A 23,439-nucleotide genomic window follows, 5' to 3' on the forward strand; every position below is an offset into this window, starting at 1 on the left:
GATTCACTTGAGAATATACCGACTTTATTTTCCCCAGTACAGCATGAGGAACTCAATCAAGTTCATTCGGAGCTCGCTATTGTCAAAGGGGAACTCACTAGACTGATCGAGCTTCTTACCCAGCCTGAAGATTTGAATAAAGGTGGAAATAGTAAAAGAAAATGGCATTTGTCCCTTGACAGTGATGTCATCAGCTACGGGACGAGAGAGGAACAGCCGGTGAATGGTTTGAGTGGGGGAGCTACGGTGCAATGAGGGAAGGAGTCAAATTCAGTACATAAGAGTCCCCAAGACAGGATGATTTCTTCAATAGCTAATGGAGAGGTTACCGAAACCATGAGAACTGGGGCAAAGCCCAAAATAGTAGGTCCTGTGGTTCGGCAGCAAGAGAGTTTGAATTTAGCGTCTGGTCAAGCTCACAGAAACCAGCGTGCTGTGTATAGTAAAAATGAACATACAAATACAACAGGAAGATATGTGAGTAATTCTGAAAGAGTTTATGAATTAAATAATGAGACTGGACATATTGTTGGGTTCGATTATTTGTTGGGAAAACAGTTTGTAATTCCTGACAGTATAGAATTGGACAAAACTCATGGTGCAACCGTAGTTAATGATGACAGACTGAATGGCAGTGTTAAAGACATGATTTTTTCTTTTGAAACTAAAATGTTTTTGATTAAAAAACTGCAGTTAGAAAACGGTTATTTGTTGGAATGTGTTATGAAAAAAGTAGTACCCAAGGGCTTGAGGGTTTATAAATTTCCCTTTGGAATTGACTACGATGAGAAACTGATAGCAGAATTTGTGGAAATGTTCAACAGATATGGCTTGGAAATGATGGAAAAATTATTAAAAGTAATGATGCCAAGTTAAGTCTGCTTATTGGACAAACATAAATATTAGATGGAAAGATTAAGAATGACCTTTTATTTTCAGAGTATGAAGGTTTATATTATAAAAAAATGGAAAATGTGGATTTTAAGTGTAACAAATTGTTTGAAACCAAATGTAAAAAAAATGCAAAGGGATTTGAAGGAATATAAAGAAAATAGGACATATGTTTTGAAGAATGACAAAAAGGGAGAATTACACAAAAATATAATAGGAGGGTATAAGAAAGTATATTAAGGAAGACAAAGGTATGAAAGGAGTGTGAGAGATGATAATAAGGAACAATATAGTAGACAGGTCTATGAACCACAATCTTTTCAATACCGGCAGGAATGGGATGTGGGGCTAGAATCAGAGAAGGATCTACAGGAAGGATGGAGGAGCAAAAGGAACAACAGGGAGAGATGGTAGAGAATATTACTCAAGATGGGGTGATAACACACATTGCAAGGGTATCACATTTATAATTTTGCAGGAATTGATTTAAGTAAAGCACATTTTTCCCTCTGTATGAAAGGGTTGAAATTCGTACCTTCTAGATATTTTGACTACATGGAAACAATTACTGAGTTAAAAATGTTCCTAAGAAAACTTAATTTGGCATATATGTTTCATGAGCAAAAGACAAGTGAGAGGGATGGGTCAAATAATGAACCTAAGGTTAAAAGTGTTTTTAATCCACCGCTGGACCCAACCTTAAATAGCTTGGAAAAAACTATTATGGAGGATGTATATAGGTAGAAAGCCAGAGAACGACATAATCCCACGATAAGGAATTTGAGTAAGAAGGAAAATGAAGTTATGAAAAAAATTGAGAGAGGATAAGACAATAAGAGTGATGCGTCCAGACAAAGGGGGTGGCATGGTTATATATGACACCCTTGAATACTCGCAAAAAATTTTTGAAATGTAAAATGATTCACTTACTTATTCATTATCCTCTATTAATGAGATAAATATTAGTCAACGAAGGATAGATTTCTATATAGAGGAATATTTAATGGAGGAAAGAATATCAGTGGATTTATATAACTTCTTGAAAGTTAAGAGGCCATTAGTGGCTACTATGTTTGGGATCCCCAAAATCCACAAGGGTCTTTTGTCATTTAGACCAATAGTGTCAGGTCGGGGGTCTAAAACGTATCCTTTCAGAGTGGTGATAGATAAATGGTTGAAAAAACAAGTTTTTAATGCAGAACACTTACTTAAGGATTCTTGGGACTTCCTAGGAAGTATTGGTAAAGAATTGTGGGACAAAGATATATTTTTTCTTACCATTGACATTGTTGATTTGTGCACCTCAATTCCAAAAGAAGAAGGAATGGAATGGTTTAATGAGAGTTTACATAGGAACACCAAACTTGTGGATGACAAGATAGATTTGATTATGCAATTTATAGAGATAGTGTTGGACCACAATTATATATTCTTCGAGGGAGAATACTTTAGACAACATAAGGGGTAGCTATGGGGTCATCTTGTGCCCCCATATATGCCAATTTAGTTCTGCTAGAATGGAAACAAAATAAGGTTTTTAAGAGTGAGTTTTTTCAGTATATGAATTTGTATGTAAGGTTCCTGGATGACATCTTTATTTTATGGAAGGGCCCATAGAATATGTTTCGAGACTTGGTAAAATATCTGAATGAAAGTACAGAATTTTTAAGATTTACATATGAATACAAAGATAATGGTATAAATGACCTAGATACTAATATTCAAAAGGCTAATAGTACTTTTAAATCCAAAGTGTTTAGGAAACCCTCTTTTAGTAACTGTTACTTACAGTACACCAGTAGTCATCCCTTCCACCAAAAAAATATTATAATTAAAGGGCAACTTATTCGGGTAACTAGAATGACATCTAATGAGGAAGATGTCGATGAAGAATTATTTAAAGTAGCCAATTTATTTAAAGAAAGGGGTACCCCATTAAAATTATTAATGATTATGTGAAATACGTAAGGAATGAGTGGGGAAAGAAATATAAGACCCTATTAGGCAGCCCAAGTGCTATGAGTGAAGACAAACATAAGGTATGGGAAGAAAATAAAGAATTTGAAAGAGCGATGGTGGTCCCGTATGGGGGTAAAGCCTATGAGGCGAAAAAAAATAGTGGAAGATAATTGGGTCATCTTAAGAAATAATTCAAAGTTATGGGCTGTAGTGGGTTCTAAACCCAAATTTGTATATAAGACAGGAACAAATTTAAAAAAAATGTTTTGAGGATGTACCTAAATGTAAGGGAAGGTATGGTATGGCAAGATGTGGGAGTTGTTCTCAATGTAAATGCATATGTACAAAAGAGAATATTATTATAACCAATTCCTTAAAGACCCTGGTGAGATTTGACAGGGGTAATTGTCAAACCACAGGGGTGGTATATTTGGCTATGTGTAAATCCTGTTCCAGTTTTTATGTCGGTAAGACTGAGAGATGGTTAAGGGACAAGGATATATGAACACACGTATCAACTATTAACTAATAACACAAATAATGCATTATATAAGCATTCTATTGTTTCATGAGTTTTTCTGAGTTTGAGTTTGCTATATTGGAAAGAGTGTTACTAAATCCAAGAGAAGGTGACTATAGAAGTCACATAGAGGAAAAGGAGGTAAGGTGGCAAATTAATTTACAGGCAAGCAAGAACTTGGGCTTAATGACAAAATTTCCATCAAGCTGTTGTTACACAAAAAAGCAGCTTTTATGAAATAATTCATATTTAGAAGTTTGTAGTTAGTTTAAAAATAATTTATGTGTAGTTTTTTTATTAAATTATTACATTTAAGTATATACTGTGTTTTTACAAAAGTGGTATTAATGAAGATAATGTTTTAGCAGTTTACTTTTAACAATGATATATTGTATTTTAAAGTTTATAAGGAATGTGTTGCTTTATGTAGTTAATTGGATGATGTCATTTATTAATTTAGTATTTAAGGGGAAATTGGATTGGAAATGGTAGATTCTGATGAAATCCCTTTTCAAAGGGAAGAAAGTGCGCAATCTGAACTTGTGGAATTATTTTAAATAAACTGGAACTGTTCTTGTATCCAGCTGCAGCAGTGTTATTTTTGTTAATTTTTTTGGTGATTTTCAACATTGGTTGGGCTCTAGTTGGTGTTATTTTGAATGGCTGATAATGCCATATTTTTGCAGCATATGACTCCATTGTCAACAGAGCCGGATTATGGTCAAATGGGGCCCTATGCAAGGTAATGAACCAGACCCCCACCAGCCATACTGGTATCCCATTTCTTGGCTATCTTTCCCCCAATTACCATGAAACACTGTTTAGAACTGTCATTATGTGTATTATTTTCTTCTTTACTTTTGCAGTTGTCACAGAGATTTTGATTTCATTTTAAACTTTTATTTAAAATTTTACAGCAAAAACACTAATAGAATTTTCTAAATATAAACAAAAAATGCTCAGATTGAAAACAGATTTAACATGTGAAACAGTAAACATCTGTTCTCCTGAAACTCATATTTAGTGAAAATACATCAGCCAACCTATTAAACTACAGAAGATGTGCTAGGATTCACAATCAAATAGCACATCGCAAAACACTGATTAGTGGCCATATGAAGGGTGCAGGAATTCAAAAGGCAAATCTGTAACACATTTGCTTTCAGCCTGGGACAGCCATGTGGACAAATATTGAAGTATCCCTTTTCAGGAGTAGCCCAGGAGTACTGTATGATGAAGTAAATGGCTCCCTATTGAAATGTTGGCAAATGAAATGTCAATTGCTGAAAACTCAAAAAAAAAAAAAATCAAAAACTCACAGAAGTGCAAATATTGAAAATTACTCTTCTCCCTTAAATTCTTTTTGCAGGGGACTCAAGCCTTCCACTGCCATTGAACTTGTACACAACAACTCCAAGATCACCATACCTTGGAGAAAAGGGATTATTCTGAGAAGTGGCATTTCAGGCTTAGTATATGTAAGACTGAGCTTTTAGTCATTCAGTTTCCATGTTTTGGGACTTGCTCTAGTGGGTCACAACATTTCAAATGGTTAACAATGTAACTTGGTCAGAGTCACACAAAAGGCAAATAAAGGCTAAGGATATCAAACCCTGTACTACAGGAAGCAGCTCTTTAAGAGTTTATAATCCTACTAATTTGCACTAAATGCTAGACAAAATATTGTACACAAACACAGTGCATTTCACACCTACATGCTTGCAAAAAACAAGCTAAATTAAAAATGTATTAAAAGTTACTATACTAACTTTAAACCTCATATACTTTATGCTGTCTAATTTATTCAAAGCTAAATAATACAAATGCTGTCAACATTCAACAAAATGAGGAAACCAAGGATCATACCCAAAGAACATGGCTTATATGATGATGATGTTTACTTCAATTAGTTTCCTTCTTTTTCAATGTAACTACACTGGTTTGTAGGTAGTTACTAGTTAAGAGACTTGCACAAGGTCAGATAGTAGGCAAATGTGTACCATAGAACTATAGCTGACAACATTAACCCTACTACACCAACTGCCAGACAAAAGAAGCCAGGGAGAGGAAAGGTTCAAATACCACAACCTAGATACAAGAAACAGCAGCATTAACCCTCTATACTAATTCATAAGTTTTAAGTGGAACAGTGGGATGCAGGAACCAAGTATTTATACATAAGCAAACAGATGTGACCATCGACTACAGCTTGTTCAAAGTCAAACAGTAGGCAAATGTAGGAGGAAGGGTTCAAATCCTATACTTTTGACTTTGACAGTTCAATAACATTTCACAGTATGGACTGGCAGACAACTGTAACTAACTTTAAAGTTAAGAGAACAAAAGGTTTTGCAGCAACATGCATTTTCTGAAAAACAGAACATGACACTCTAATGACTGGCATTATTGACTGACTGACTCTAATCTTCTGTGCTTTATCAGAAAATGAAAATGAAAGGGTCAGTAACAGTTTTGGAGGTGGTCCAGAGGGTTAAGACTAATCTTCCATAATTAAGAATACAGGGCTTGACACTTTCAGTCTCCATTTTCCTACTGTGTGACTCACAGCAAGTCACTTGACCAGACTTTTGAAATAAGAATTATCGATTTTTCTTCTGATTGGTACTTACTGTTTGATGTGGTTTTCAACATTGTGAGGCTATTTCACACACACACACACACACACACACACACACACACACGCACACACGCACACACGCACACACGCACACACGCACACACACACTCAAACCAAAAACCTGTAAATGTTGTTCCAGTGTGTGAAATTTCATCTCTCTCTCTCTCTTTCCAAATTCTGTATCATGAGTTTACATTCATGTTTCCAACTCTGAGTTATTCTCAAAGCAGTGCTATTTTTGGAGTTTCATTCATTTGAAAAGCTACTCCTAGTGATGTGAGCTTTAAAAGCAGCACTGCTTTCTATTTAAAAGCTCTCCAAGTCTCAGAGACTTATTCAAATGCAGCACAGCTACTTCTTGTTACTGTCTGCTTTTGGAGGTGGAACATGTACTTGTTTCTTCCAATGCATTGCCCCTGATATGTGACAGAGAGACTTTTTTTAAATTAATTTTATTCTACAGGTTGCAGGTGCAAATGAGTTAAAATTTAAAAAAAAAATGTTTTGTTAGGTAGCTATGAGGCTCCTGAAGCTGTGGGCTTTGGACAGCCACCTTTTCCATCCTTTGTCTGTGTGTGTGTGTGTGTGTGTGTGTGTGTGTGTGTGTGTGTGTGTGTGTGTGTGTGTGTGTGTGTGTGTGTGTGTGTGTGTGTGCGTGCGTGCGTGTGTGTGTGTGTGTGTGTGTGTGTGTGTGTATATATACATATATATATATATATATATATATATATATATATATATATATATATATATATATATATATATATGGGTTTACCTGAAAACACCGACACACCAAAACACCGATGAGAACACCGACACCGGAAGATCGACAACGGAGATGACCAACAGTTGAAAAGCCCGATGCTGAGAACACCGACATGTTAAGGTAAGTATGCGATAGTGACAGACTTTAGGGTTAGGGGCAGGTTAAGTGAGTTAGGGTTAGGGTGCAGGTAAGGTAAGTGTGCGATAGTGACATCATTTAGGGTTGGGGCGGGTTAAGTGAGTTAGGGTTAGGACGCGGGTTAGGTGAGTGTGCGATAGTGACGGACCTTAGGGTTGGGGTTTGGGTTAAGGTTAGTGCATAGATAGTTGTGTATGTAAGGTTTAGTGTAGGTTTGTAAGGTTTTGGTGTCCTTGTGTTGTGTGTGTGTTTTTCAGAAAAGGTATTTGTTTTGTTTTGCTGATTGTCGGGATTGTGATTTGTCAGGCATGTGAAGTGCTTTTGAACTGTCGGTTTTGTGGTGTCGGTTATGTCGTTGTCAGTGTTTTGGCATGTCGGTGTTTTCAGGTAGACCCCTATATATATATATATATATATATATATATATATATATATATATATATATATATATATATATATATATATATATATATACATATAGAGAGAGAGAACAGAGAGAGATTTTTTTTTCACTTGTAACATGTTTTGGCTATAATGCCATGCACAGTTAAAGCTGTGGAATGAAATTCAGAGTTGCACTGCACTGGAAGCTCTGAAGTAATTGCAGTCTTAGGTGTTTTTTTTTTTTTTTGTGTACCTTGTTGTTATTAGCTATAGGTTTTGTAATGAAATCTCAAAGAGTGATAGAGGTATAGCCTTTCAAAAGCAGGTCCCAGTGACTTTGATTCATGCGCTTTTCCTGCTGGGCTGACAATTTGCTGGATACATTGTTAGTGCTTTGGTGAACTTCTACTGAATATGCAGAGCACAATAAAGGCTTGAAATACTTACCTGTAGTTATCATTACATTAGAAGTAAAAATGATATTTCTTTCTTTTTTCTAAATACAGAATGTTTCTGTTAATGGGCTTAAAACCCCCTCCCCTCCCCCAGTTTAGACTCATGTTCAGTAAAGAGAATTACAAGAAAAAAAAGTTATGTATGTGTCTTTACAATTGGAATGACTAGCTAAGTGTATTTTGTACCTGGTGGTCATGATTTATTATTCTGAGAAATTGCCCTTTATTGTTAGGTGCCACCAGTAGTATTATGGGTGTCTACTTTATTTACGCGAAAGCTTAAAACCCCAAATACATATGGATCGAACCATATGCATCGAAAGTGCAAGCCATCAAAACCTGTAAACAGAAATCTCCGTAGGTGGAGATTTCCGTTTACTTCAATGTAGTGCAATCTCGGAGTTGGTATATTTAAATAGTAGGGGGTGGGGGGTGCAGGCGGGGCTTGCTTTTTTTTCTGTGTAATTTTTTTCTTTATTAACTTTCTAATATTTAAGAGTTCGATGCATATGTGTCGAACTTTATGCATTTGAACTTTTGAGTTAATAAAGTAGACCCGTATTATGTACCCATTTGGGCACACCAGATTTGCCATTTGCTTACACAAGAATGAATATTTTGCATTTTTTTCAAGGTGACAAACTCATTATTTATCCGATTCATATTACTGATGTGTTATTATTATGAAATGAAAACCAAAAGTAATACTTTTTTCTAAGAAAAAATAGGATGTTCTGTCAGTTTCTGCATTATAGAAAAATAGACATATTTTACATATTCTGAGAAGTAGGCACATATATATAAAATTCACTTATCTACTTTCCCTGAAAGCTAGTGCTGTGTAAAACAAGATGAAAGTGGGATTATCAAGAAGCATTAACTGGAAAATTTCATAAAAATATCTTACAGCAGTAGAGAGAGTGAGAAATATTTTCATTTGCATTCCTGGTAGGATTCAAATCAGAATAGTCTTTGTAAATTGACAGAGTGCTACTTTCATAAAACCATCTACTGAAACACATGCGCAGCTTTCATTATTGCTCAGGGCAAAATAAACAGACACTATTAAAAACACACACACACATATATATATATATATATATATATATATATATATACAAAGATGGTGTGATTTCAGACATAGTAGGGATGTTTCTGTATAAATGTGATTTTTACATTCTTTGTATATGTTGATACATAAAAAATGACATACACATTTCATTTTTTAATTAAAATTTAAGACGTAGCAGTTCATTTGCCTTTGAGAGTAGAAGCCTGTTCCAACAGTGTTCTTTAGATAATTATTGCAGTGATATTTTCTGGAAATTTCATGAATAAGTATTGAACCATTTTGGAAATAAAGACTTTTAAGTATAAATAGCACAAATAGCCAAAACAGTCAGTATCCTGGAGAGAGACCTTCTGAAAATGCTCAGCAGTTCTGGAGGTTATATTTGTTATCATATTTGCTGTTGCATCTATCACCATGATAGCATCTTTAGAAACATTTTCAGTTTTGCGTTTTCCATGATTTGGCTGGAGTTACTTAGACATCAAAGAGCATTCTTCAAAAAGATGTTGTTTACTATAGTTTTTTTCCATATTTTGAGTTTCACTGCTTATTTCAGTGTTTAAGACACTTCAGCACTTACATTCAGTACATTTTCTATGATAATTTGTGTGTGCTGACTCATAGTCTTATTGTCTCATTTGCGTAATCTGAAGTAGAATATTTGTCAAATTCTTTGCTGAGCTAGTATAGAGCTCTGTGGATTATTTCACTTTTCTTCTGGCTCCATGGTAACGTCTGGTTCTTTGATTTGTTTTATTTTTCCCCTTATATCCGCATAGTACTTTCACTTTGAGATATTTTCTGCGTCACATACATAGTCAACATAAACATTTCTCTTTGCCTTTGTTTGACAGAGCTTTACACAGTTCATGCAATGTTCTGGCTATGTGGTCACTTTTGTAATCATGTTGAATTTTCACACTTTTACAGTCCTCTCTATTGACAGAGATGATTCCTCTACTGCTGGCTGAGCCCACATTGGTTGCAGCTTCATGTAGGGAAAAAAATTCAGAAGCTTCAATCACATGAAAAAAAATACATTTAAGGGGAGAACCCCTGCACTCTCCAGTGGGGGAATTGCTTGCGCAGTCCTCTTACTTATGCTTACTAACTCTAGGATGGTGCAACCTCAAACAAGAATGAAAGCCCCAAAATGTTGCATCACTAGCAGGGATTCACAGTTGAAAGCAGTATTTGAAGGAAATGTATTTGACAAGCTTAAACCACCTGCCCAAGGGTAGGAAGCTGGTGTATATTGCACTCTCATGTTGCCAAGTTTTATAGTGGTGCAAGGTAACAGGTTGATATCTGTGTTTCCACACTGACATATTGAACATTTTATGTTTTGACCATATATTCTCTCAGGTTTTTGGCATTCAGCCTTTTGACTTTGTTTTTTTCTGCATTTGGTCTTTGGAGATTTAGCAATGCTCCCTGACTACTCTCTCTCCTGTTATACTCATTGTGTACTGTGTATATTAGTTGTGCTTTGTATAACACAGTTTTCAGTGTAAGTTATACTGATTGCCTTATCTGGTTGGCTGTAGAGCCACTTGCCTTGTGGACCAGTTATAGTGTGAAAAAGATCAGTTTGGACTGGTTTACCTATACGGTTAACAAATGCTTAATAAGTAACTAAATAAAAGTAGATCAGGGAGAAAATTAAATGGATGTTTTTCTGTTGGTGGTATAAATGCCAGTATGTATCTGTAAACTGTGAATACTGCACCCCTTAACCCAGTCTCTCTGTGCACTGCACCTGCAAACTATGAGTTCACTTTAGATATGACATGTGAGCCTAGAACCACATTCATACCACCTTCTAATGTTATGCCACCCTAGAATATCTCTATTTTTTACATCCCTAAGCTTCCTAGTGTATTTTTCTGCTGTAGATGGTGGATGATTAAGAGATATAATTGTAAAATTCTCATTAAATATCTTAGCTGTGAATATATATATATATATATATATATATATATATATATATATATATATATATATATATATTTTATAGAAAGCAAAACACAATTTCTAAAGAAGACCATGTAATCTGAATACAAAATATTTGCTTTATACTCAGCATTAATATACTATGTGGGCATGAGAGTCCAAGGTCTTGGCCTTCAGGAACTCTCACTGGTAGTTGTCTTGTAAATTTTGATTGTAAATAGTCTGTTGTTTATATAATTTGATGGCTTGTGATAGGCTGCCACAAGGATACCAAATAAGTGCAGCTGATTTTTGAGAAATGATTTAAAGTGACAAAAGTCCCTTTTAGGTAAACAAAAACTGAGCCTTTAAATTTGCCTTTCTTTAGTGGCAGTGGTTATGGTGAAAAAAAAGGAAGCACTTATTACAAATATCAGTGACCTGACTGTGAAGGGGCAGGAATGTTTTAGAAAATACAAATGAAAGTTGTTTGTATACATAGGTTTAGATCAAGAAAAGCCAAGAGTAAGGTTCTGAAAGACTTGTTAGACAGTCTAGTAAGATAAAATGTTTGACTCAATATACCTCAAATTTCAAGCTAAATGCATGATGTAGCAGGGGGTGGCCATGACATATTATTCTGAGAAAGTTACAGAAATAAATTATTTGGTTACAGGATTACATTCCTATGAAGAAAAACACACTTAACATGTACACAGATGAGCAGTAGAGGTATGTATCTATGCACCTTTTGCACATTTATTTGGCTTTCATGTGCCCTAGCAGCTAGATACTGTGTCCATATTGTGCCATGGTAAGAAAAGGAACTTGGAGCTGACACTGACTAGTCTCTCAGCATAAGAACAGTTTATGGAAATTATGAACAGCAATTCCTAGAGAAATGTTTGAATTATTCTTGACATCTTAGAAAACTCAAATTATGTAGTTTCAACAGAGAAAGGACTGGATGTTATGGATAGAATGGTGATTCAATACAAGCCAGTAACAAAACTACAGGGGTAATAATATTAGCACATTTTTAGTGATACTTAGTCAAATGAAAACAAGTGAGACCAACTCATTTAGATTGCTGTGAGAAGGAATTTAGGTATATTATTAACTCAGCAAGAATGGGGCCAAAATGATGTTAGCTCTTATGTAGACTACCAGTCCTTGAAAGTTTTTTTTTTGGTTGGCAATATCTAAATATTTTTACATTCCAGTTAAACTTACCAGAATACCCACAGTAAATCCAAGTTATTGAAATTGTAATATTGATGCACAAGGTGATTTCTTTCATGTATTTTGGTAATGTCCTATGTTAGAGTCACTAAAATAATACTTGCAGGAAAAAGTAAATTAATCTGGCTAGTAAGATTAATGTTACTGTATTTTTATTTTTGATTAGTATAACTAATGTAAATATAATAAACAGAAGTGAAATAATCTTGTTAGATCTTATAATGTCAGCTACAAAAAAAGTCAATTACTAGAAAATGGAAAAATATGATCTGACCCACAGGTAATGGTGTAACAGTAATAATATCTGAAATACAAGATCTAGAACTGAGAGCACAGAATCTGAGAATCTGAGAAAAGGCTGTAGCAAAATGAATTCCTTAGATTTTGAATATGACTTTGTGGTATAATGCTGATGGTCTGTTTCTAATGCTGTGAAACTTGTAGATGTTTAGTTAGCAGTTAATATAAAGAAAACATTTATAGAAATGGGTTTGGGTTTGGGGATTGTTTTTTCTATCTGGCGTTGTGACTATCTCACATGCTAAGTGTTATTCAAATGTACCCTATATTATTTCTTCTTAATATGATTTATGAGGTATTTATGCTTGTAACTGTATTTCTTCCTGTAAATAAACACGTGGTGGATTGTTAAAAGAATTAGGACATTCATAAGGGGCTGCTTTAAAAGGCTTGTTGTTCTTCTCTAACCCTGCTTCTTTCCATTTCTTCACTTTTTAATCTGATTGATAAATTTTCTGACAGCAAACTTTAAAAAAAATAAACACAAAAATATCATAATGGCACCACGTACTACAGAAACTAAAAACATTGATTATAAAACTGTTGTTTACTCTAACACACGCAAACACACACAACAAAAGTTGGATTGAATGCTTTCGTCCTGTCAATTAAGACTTCATCAGAATTAAATTAACACATAAAATCACCTATTATTTATTACGATATTTTTGTGTTCATTTTTTAGTCATTTTTTTATATTGTTGTGCCACTTGGTGTATTTATTTTGACAGTAAACTTTTGTTTTATTTCTATGACTTTCTAATGATCATTTTATTTTATTTTCTGCCTTCATTTATCTGTCTTAATCAATGAAATAGGTTCCTAAGATAGCTGTACTGATTGTTTCCATTTATAAATCAGTCTCTTTGTTGTGTTTTCTTTCCTGTTTTTAAGATAAAAATCCAAATTGTGTGGCCTGACAGTAGAGAGACGTAACTGACACTAATCTACGAAGCACCCAAATGAGGTTGGTGTTCACAGAGTGACCTGCTTCCACTGCTGGAAGTTTATTTATCTCCATACAATTTACTTCTGATGTTGTGATTAGTTAGATGTGTTGCTTGTGACCCCTGTTAGGTTAGCAGGAGTCTAGGAATTAAAGTATTTAAAGAAGAAGAAATAGCTATGTATGAACTTCATTAATATATGGTCATCCATTGACTGATTTATTTTCAGTGTTCTGATCTATAGAGTTTAGAATTAATTTTTAAAATAAATGCTGGTATTTTTGCCAGCTTATTACCTTCACATAATGTAACACATATCATACTTTAATTTCTCCAAGACTTTTGGGTTTCTAATACCATGATAAGAATGGACCCCATTCCCAAGTCAAAATATGATTAAAGGTCATGAAATTAGTATTGTATCAATCTTTGATATTAGCCAAAAGTGTTTTTCACAGCACCCACAATGTGCCCAGAACTGACTCCTGTAATTCATATAGAGTTACATGTATCGGTAACATTTCTAAATACGACTGTAAATTATTTTTTTTTATGAGACCCACTGCTCCTACTACTATTGGAACTGTCTGGGTATCCTTCCACATTGCCCTAATTTCTGCCTGCAAATCATTGTATTTTATGGCTTTGTGTCTCTCTGTAAATAAGACACTATAATCACTGAGTGTAGCAGATTCAATAATCAATGCTACTTTTGTCTTCTTTTCATGGACTACTATATCTGGTTTTCTCATATCTATTTTTGAACTATTGGTAATGGGTGATTCCATGTGATATAAACTTCAGCATTTTCTATAATGCATTGTGGCTTAAGTTTCCAATGCAGCTCAGCTACCTCAATATTATATTATTTTCACAATCCCCAATGCAACAGCCTTGCCACATTGTTATGCCTTTCAGTATACAGGCCTTCTGCCATTAGTGTATCACAGTCAGCAACAAGATGTGTGATTGTTTCTAATTCTGTTTTTATAAAACCTGCATTTGTCTGTTTCTCCAACATGTTCAATGGACTTTGTAACCCAATGTGTATGTAGTCCACACTTGGGCTGCCAATATTAACCTTTTGTTTTTTGGTTTAATCTCCTTAACCATTCCTGTGTTAAATTCTGATTGACATGAAATTGCTGCAGGAATTTTCTGCACACACAACTATATTTATGCATTTTCCACATTTCTTGCCTTCTCATTTGGTCCTTTACCTTATAGTCTTTTCTTTTGTTTTTTTTGTCACAATCAATTGTTGCCTGATTTTTATCTACTTCTGGTTTGACTTCCATTCCTGCTTGACACGGATATGCTTCTGCTAAACTAAGCAGGCAAGTTATCTTAGACTCCTCTTGTTTTAAAACTTTCACTATGTTTGGATCTTGTGAGGTCAGCAGATATGCATGGAGACCTACGATAGCAAATCCCAAAAAGGGGTTGGGAGGGTGGCCTAATGGTTAAGGTGTTTGCCTAACAAACACAAGGTGCAGGGTTTGAGTCTCAAAAGGGATAATTGGCTAGGCTTAAAATAGCTCACAAGGGCAGTTGGCTTAGTACTAATCTGTGAACCTAATCTATCTATGAACCTATACATGTAATTTACTTCGAAGATTCCTATACCTTCTTCAAGACAGGGAATATATCATCTTGGTAGACACTGATTTCTATAAATCATTTGATAAGCATGAAGCATTTTTTTTTTGTTTTCCTGTCCAACTGGCCCAATAACTTTGGGGGTCAGTCAGTCACCCCAAAGCTGTAAGTTAGAATAGTAAGAGCAAATCGGTTTATAGATGCACTTTGTTCCTAGATGTCAGGGCTGTTTTCAGTATTAATTTTAACCATCTAAAGTATCCCTTACTAAGTTTTATTCACATTTGTTCATGTTTTATTGTTGATCCTTCATCAATTCCCAAATATTTATACACCCCCTCTTGCTCAAGTTCTTTTATATCACATCCCTATCTGAGATTGATGTTTTCTCAGTGCTGCAGCTTTCCTGCTTTAAAGGTTGCTTTTGCACATTTATCAAGACCAAATAACATTCTTATATCATCAGAGAAAGTTTTGACCACTTGCAGTTGTGCTTTCAGTTCCTCATCTCATGAACTATTACAGTTGTAAATCATTCACAAAAAGAAGGTGAGAAATCTTTACACTGTTGTTTTCTGTGAGCAAAATTGTTGCCATGATCTAATCTATTAAGTAGACAGCTTAATGATTAAAGGCAAGACAAAAGAGCAGCAGTGACAAAGAGTCAACTTAGAATATCCTCTTTTGAAGTTTTATCCCTGGGACAATAATCTATGCTTTATCATGGCTTAGCTGCAAAATGGTTTGCCACTGCTTCATGGTCAATATAATGTAATCGATCAATGTAGACTGCATCTTGTACATTTGTAAGCAATCTTTTATCAATGAATGTGAGATGCTGTCCATGCCATGCTTAGATTCTTCCCCTTTTTACAATTCTCCGTTATGACTTTATTTAACAACAATTGATCCTTTGTTCCATGTGACTTTCTTTTATTACCCTTTTCTTGTATTGCCATGATTGAATTTTCTTCTAAATGACTATAAACTCTGTTGGCATCAGTTCCAGTATGTAGTTTATGCATCATTGGAAGGCAAGTTATTGGTATATAGTTTTTAGGATATCTTGCACGTTTGCTCATAAGTCAGAATATTGTTTTTCCTGTTTTAACCAGGTTGGTGTCTGTTCAGGGTGTGCATATAAATAGTTCTTACTCATGGCTAAATCTTCATGTAAAGATGTTAATGCTTTTATCCAGAAGTTAGGTACTGCATTTGGGCCTGGGATTTTCCATTTAGGAGCGTTTCTTAATTTTGTTTCAGTTTCTCTGGCCGTTAGTTTATACTATTTCATATCCTGTAGATTTGAACTTCTTATTCTTTATTTTACTTATTCTATCCATTCAACATCTGTGTTATGTTCCACAAGATCTTTATAGATATTTCTCCAAAATTTTTTGGTGTTGTTTCTATTCCCTTTGCCTTGTTTCCCAATTCTCTATAAAACTTTTTGGGTCATCAGTAAATTGCTTGTTTTGTACTTTTCCTTTCTATTTATCTACATGACTTCTAAGTTTTTCTCCCTGTGTTGATACCTTTAGTTTATTATTTGCAATTGTGTAAGACAGATCCTGGCCTGTTCTGATACCACACATTGCTTTTATCATGTCTATATTGATGAGTATTTTTGTTGATCTGTTCTTTCTTCTGTACTCTTCTATCAGCAACACTTCTTAATTGTTTTATAGTTTTCTCTATTTGATACTTATATGATGGCATTTGATTTCTACCCTTCCCTTACTGCCCTGTGGTTTTGTGGTTAGACTTTATCTGTTATTAATTTGGATACATAGCAAAATATCCTATTTTCTTCTGTTATATCGCATGAATTCCTATGATCAGTCTTGATTACTGTGTTCATTTGTTTTATCAAACTTCTAACATTTTGGTTCTTATTGACTTTCTGTAATCTATTTCTTTCATTGATCTAAATATGTCTATACATCTCTATTAAATCAAGCAACTTGTCTTTTAGATAATTTTCTGCTAAACTAAGGGCACATTCTTTGTTCTCCATTTCCTGTGGGCATTGTACAGAAAGTTCCAGAACATCTTCCTTTGCCATATTCTCTTCAGCTTCATCCTGTGTCATCCATTGTTCTTTCATATGGGAACTCAGTGGCTTATCACTCTACAAAACTGACTGTGTTAAAGTTGCCACAGTTTCATGTTCCTTCCCTTGCTTTGCAAGTCCAACTGAATTTTTGTACCAGTTTCCTACTGATGGCTCCAAATTATCTTCATATGGGAACTGATCAGATGCTTCCCCCTCCACTTGTTTCTTCTTAACTTGGGGATTCATTATTCTATTATGCTGTGATTTTATCAGAGATAGATTTTCTATACTAAGTCCTTCACTTCATAGATAATCCATAACTTCAGTTACTATTTTTTTAACTTCTCCATTACTAATCCTTTTTTTCTACTCCCCCCTTTGTTTTCATATTTTTGTATTGTAAAATTTTCCATATCCAGATGCCTTCGCCTGTATTTCTCTTCAAATATCTTAGATGCTGCTTTTTTGTATTGATTAGTTTTATTTTCTCCTTTTCATAAATATTACTGGTCTACTTTGTATCGTTGAATCTCATTTCACGGAATTTTATTTCACCCTGACCACGTCATTGAAAAATCAAATTACTGAAAACTCATTTAATTGAATCTCATTTCACTGAACTGCAGTTAGTATATATGGCACTGTGTAGAGTACTGTAAGGCAAGTAAAAGATATATGCCCTTTTCCCCACTGGTGCAATCCTGGAGCTAGTATATATAGTTGGTGGTGTGGGGGGCACAACCCCCCACATTGGTGGGTGTGGGGGGTGTAGCCCCCACTTAGTTTGAGTACATATTGTCTTCTGGAGAGAGTTAGCCATTGGTGTTACAACTATGCATGTCTATTGTTTAAAATGTATTGTTATGAAGTTTTTGGTAAAATACAATATAAAACAAATAAGGTGGGGGGCTGTGCCCCCACCCCCAACTACATATACTAACTCCAAGATCACACTACAGTGGGGAAAAGGGCATATACCTTTTACTTGCCTTACAGTACTCTGTGCAGTGTCATATATACTAAGTTCAGTTCAGTGTAATGAGATTCAGTGAAATGAGTTGACAGTAATTTGTGTTTTCAGTGATGTGGCCGGGGTGAAATGAAATTCAGTGACATGAGATTCAACAAAGCAAAGTAGTCCCAAGTATTACAGCATATTAAATCTCTTTTTCTTTCCCATGTCCATATTTCTTCTTCAGTTGTCTCCTGCTCCTCCTTTTTCTTCTTACTTGGGGGGGGGGGGGGGGCTCATTGTTCTATCATACTGTAACATAATCTGTTTTAGACTTTCTACACTATAGCCTTCACTTTGCAGGTATTCCATAACTTCAGCTTCTGTTTTTTGACTTCTGCTTTACTAATCTTCTGTTCTATGTTCCCCCTTTGTGATCTTATTTTTAGTTTGAAATTTTCCTTATCAGGGTGTCTTTGCCTGCATTTCTCTTCAAATGTCTTTGCAGCTGTTTTTTTTGTGTTGATTAATTTGCAGACATATTGCACTATATCAGATCTCTGTGTTTCCCATGCCCATATTTATTTTTTCTACATTTCAAAAATCTCTAGATTTTCTTTATATTTTCACACTTCCCCAGTTGCTTCTTTTACCAAATGGCCCAGGCTATATAATGTTTTTCTTAAATCTGTTGTATTAATGAACACAAATTTGCATTTGAAGCTTTTGACAGTTTTTTTTCTGCAAGTATTTTTCTTTCCTCTAATTTCTGTCTTACAATTTTGTATATCTTGTGTTATGAAATTCTGGGCTTCTTGCATAATAGTAACAATACATAATTTCTTTCTTATCTTCAAAAGTCCACTGTATCAGATTTATGGCTCTTTTTTGGCCTGTTAGTTTTTGTGTTTTTTGTAGACTACTACTTCCTTTTACAATTGGGGTGGAGGATGGGTGGGGGGGGGGCATCCTCTCCTTGAGCTTGGCCAAACCCCATTGTAGGAATGTGTCTGTGTCTTGAGGATGCTGCAGTGTCATTTTTTTCACCGTCCTGGCATCGGTGCGACCTTCCAAGATCAAGCACTTTTTATTCTGGGACTTGTGCACCCAGCTGTCTTTTTTATTTTTGAACCTACTTCTGTCCAGTATAAATGCTGTATAAAGTACAGTCTATATATCAGTGTCACGTTGGTGAGATTTTGTAAAAACAGTGGCCACCTCGTGAAGGTACTCACTAAGACTTGAGGATGAATTAAATTCCAGCAATACTAGTCTCCTTTGCTTGCTGATTTTATCATCTCTCCATTTGCATCACTGCTGGGTGGCTGTTCTAATGCTCTTTTAAGCCAGACATATACTCAAATGAGTTATTTTATTATTAACAAAAGCCTGCCTTTTCTGTATTGTGCTTTTACCACATGCTGTTTATCTGCTTTTCCCCCTGCTGTTATGGGACTTAAGGTTTATTTTGAAGCATATAGATACAGCATTTATTTTGAAGCATATAGATACAGCATTTTTAAGCTGTGATGCTGTAATTTGTAAAGGGATTATAACAGGTCACTTTCTCAAGTGGGGGAAAGGACAAAGAAGTGATTGATGAATGGCTGAGAAGGGCAATATAAAAAGTGACTATTATTCATTCAGCACTAGACTGTGTCACAAATTAGCTTTAGCACCCATAGTGTGGCAATTGCAGGCAAACATTTATACCACACATCCTACATGGAGCAAGCCCTAGGCAGTTTATGTTAGAACACACCAGCATTGAAAAAATGTAAGATTTGGTACTTTCCTATATGGATAAAGTAAGAACTTGGATATGCAAATTCTGAGTCACTTTGTTAGCTCTTATAGCTATGTTCCCTTTTTGTGTACAACTACCAGATCCCACCCAGCACCTGAAGGAGGGATGGCGAAAAGGGGCATGTAGAGCACCTTGAGGAGGGATTGCGAGAGGGGGGCATGTACAGCACCTGAAGGAGGAATTAGGAAAAGGGGGAACATACAACACTTGGAGGAGGGATGATTTAAGCAGAATTCTGCCAGAGAAAGCTGTACTGTATTGGTCAGCAGAAGGATTCACCAATTCATCGAGTAGATGGAAAATGGAGTGGGAAGGCATCTGAATTGAAACTTTATTTTAAGCACTCAGGCAGACTCAGTAGACCAAAAAAAAACTTTCTTTGCATCTTCTTATATATGTGTATGACTGCACATATGTCTGTTATACAGTATGCTAAAACAAATAGCATATATGCCAGCATTCATTGTTTTGAAAATTGATTCACTGGCAGTCTGTATTGATGCCAGCAGTATTCAAAATACACCTCAGGTTAGAAGTGTCATTTTTGACAGAGATTTATGCAGCTGGGGACTTGACTTTCTCTGAAATGTAGCAACCTCTAAGTAGTTAAATGGGGGCTTGAGTATAGGAGGCAGTATCCCTACATGAGGTAGGGGTGTACAGATCTGTTCCTATAAGAAAAAACAAGATCCTGATTTTGTAGGTTCATAGTTTAAATTGTACTGGTATTCAGGCCTAACAGCAAACATGGAACACATGCTCCATAATGAATATTGTAAACATGTTAGGCCCAACCCACTGATCTTGTTCTTCTTTCGTTTTTTTCCAGTTAGGGGTTGCCACAGCGGAACTCCAGTCCGCTAATGATTGGCAGTAGATTTTTACAGTGCTGAGGTGCCAGCTCAATGCCCAACCTTCAACGAAGGCATGCCCATTCACGCATGTCTTTCAAACACCACTTGACCGCAGGGAGGACATGCAAACTCCACAGAGAAGGCGCTCCAGCCGAGAATCGAATGGGAGAACCTCTTGCTGTGAAGCGACAATGCTACCACTGCACCACTGCGGCTTCTATTCTTTTTGAATATATAAGGTCTCAAAACTGCTTACTTTTAAAGGAAGTTTCTAGTTGTTTTAGCTTGCCATCAGCCAATGTTACTGTTCTTGTGGATGTTTGCTGACTCTGATTCGCCCTTTGGGCTATAGGTGTTGAAACTGGTCAGTTGTGATTAGTGCACTACCCAACTAAAATAAATACATAAATAAATAACTCTTCATATAGTTTGTTGAGGCTTACTTAGTCTGTTTACTCACCTAGATTGCTTTTCAAAAATGTTAAGTTTTAACATGTCCCAGAAGAAAATAAAACTTAGCAGAGAAAGGGTTACCTCAGTTTTTGATTTGGTTTCATTTATTTATTTATTTTTTCACATAACTACACTTTATTGAGTAAGAAATTTTATTTTTTATGTACATCTTTGTAAATGCTTGTAAACTGTTTTTCTGTTTTGCTTATGGGTGTGTATAATATGCCAGTGATTCACATAACACACATATATGCAGTAGTATGTGTTTTATGTATGTTGGCACCTTAAAAAGTCTATTTGGACAGTTTTGTGCATTTTTTAATACTTGAGTGTTTAACAGTCTGACATTAATTTATTTGGCATTAGCAGTCTAAAATGCTCATGGTATATCAAGTTATTCACTGTGTTGTAATTGTTTCTTACAGATTAAGTGGATGTTTTATTACTTGCATTGCAAACAGTATTAAAGATATATTAGCCGAAGTGGAATTTGGCAGTAGAAACAGTGCATCTGAGGTTTTAAAGAGGGTCATACAGGTTAAAGAGTTATTGAATTATACTGATGTTAAGATGTCATATCCTTGGACATCAGTACATTTTAAGTATGACGTGAGATCTGCTAATGGTATTTTTTATTGTGATATGGAATCTGGAAAAGGTACAAGGAGTCAATTAAATACATAGTTGTGCCATTAAGACCTCTAGCAGTGCCTTAACAAAGTAATGTTGTACATCTTGTACAAGCTGTGTATAACCACACACTGAAACATAATTAAAGGACCTTTTTCTGACTTACTGGACTGATGCATCCTAATTTCTATCTCTTTTTTACTTCTGTACACTGTATTTTTATTTACCTTTTTCAGACTAATCTGTGGAGCACTGTCTGGTTAAATGACTTGATTAGAATCACACAAATGAAAGGTGAGTTAATCAAACTCTGGACCACAGAAAGCAGCTTGTTATATCTCAGAGCTTTAATTCTCTGCACTAACTACCAGCCCTATATGTTTGCACAAAAACACATATGCTAGCAAATCACTATTTCCTTAAACAATTCACAGATGTTTTCTAACATTGTAGGCCTTTGTTTAATGCAGTATTTCACATCTGAAGGCTATGCTGATGCTACATCCTAACCCCAAAGATCCATTGCATCAAGCATTAAATAACTCACAGAGTATAGCATCACCTTCCCCCAGAGAGCTGGGTCTTGTCTTTCACCTGCCCATCCAATGATTGCCAGAGTACTAGTAGCTGGAGAGCAGAACTCTTACTAGTTTTTCACATGGCAGGTATCTTGGCCAGTCAGCTTTGTTGTTAGGTATGTGTAATACACAACTAAAATTTGATGCCCCACTCTGAATGTGCAGATATTTATCGATACGGGTCAAACAATTTGGTTGCAAGCAATGGATTGAATGAATGAAGACTCTAGGCCTGGGTTATCAGACCTCATGATGTCTCGCTAGTCATCTTAGAAATATGTAATGTACATCTTTTTGCCCCTTACATACTATAAATACTATAATTCCAGCTCTGGTATTTGCAGGGCCACAACAGGTAGCAGCCTGAAGTAATGTCAGGTTTTATAGTGCATAACGTCCTGTTAAGCATGGAATATTACTTACATTCGACATTAGTATGTTTCTTTGCCAACGTCTCCTGCTGGTCTTGGATGTATTCCACATTTCAGCACATACAGACAATGACAGCACAGCACAATCAGTATGCTCTACACTAAAGAAAACTTCAAAGACTTGACAGTGATGGTTCATGCAGTTGGCACTGTAGTGCTTATGCAAGGCATGAATTGAATGGTGCATTTCAAATATCATGCACCAAATAGTTGAAAACTGGAGAACTAAGGAAACCACAAAAGCACAGCCCATAGATACCATCACCACAACACAGCCTGTAGACAAATGTTAGGCATGGCATAAACACTTTCAAGATAGCTACTTCAGAAAGTAAAAACAGACTGGCAGGGCACTTCTTGCTGTAAGAGTTATTTCAGCTAGCCTGAACCTTGACTGAGATAGCCTTAGAATGTACACAGACCTAACTGAAGAACACATTGTACATAGCTCAGATGTATAGCTAAGGTGGGTCGAAGGGGGCAGCCACCCTGGGCACAAGGTGTTAGGGGGAATGATTGGCAGAAGCCAATAAGATGGTAGTACATTAATATCTGAAAACTGGTATGGAAATACTGGTTTTGTAGTAAAGACTGAAGCAAAATTCTTACTGCAGTGTTCCACATGTAGTGTAACTTGTACTAAACAGTTTGTTTCAAATGTTGTAAGCAGTTTGCTGCAGTTTTAAACCAATTTTTTTTGCTCCTCAAGTTGAGTGCACAACATCTGACCTGGTGCTTAGGCATTGGATACAGGTGTGTAGTGCCAAGTCAGAGAATGGACTGGACACTAGATGAGACAGTTATGGCTCTGTGGTCAAAAATGTTTGGGTAGGTG

This window comes from Protopterus annectens, chromosome 4.part0 (assembly GCF_019279795.1).
Source record: "Protopterus annectens isolate FY-2018-M chromosome 4.part0, PAN1.0, whole genome shotgun sequence".
In the NCBI taxonomy this organism is placed as follows: Eukaryota; Metazoa; Chordata; order Ceratodontiformes; family Protopteridae; genus Protopterus; species Protopterus annectens.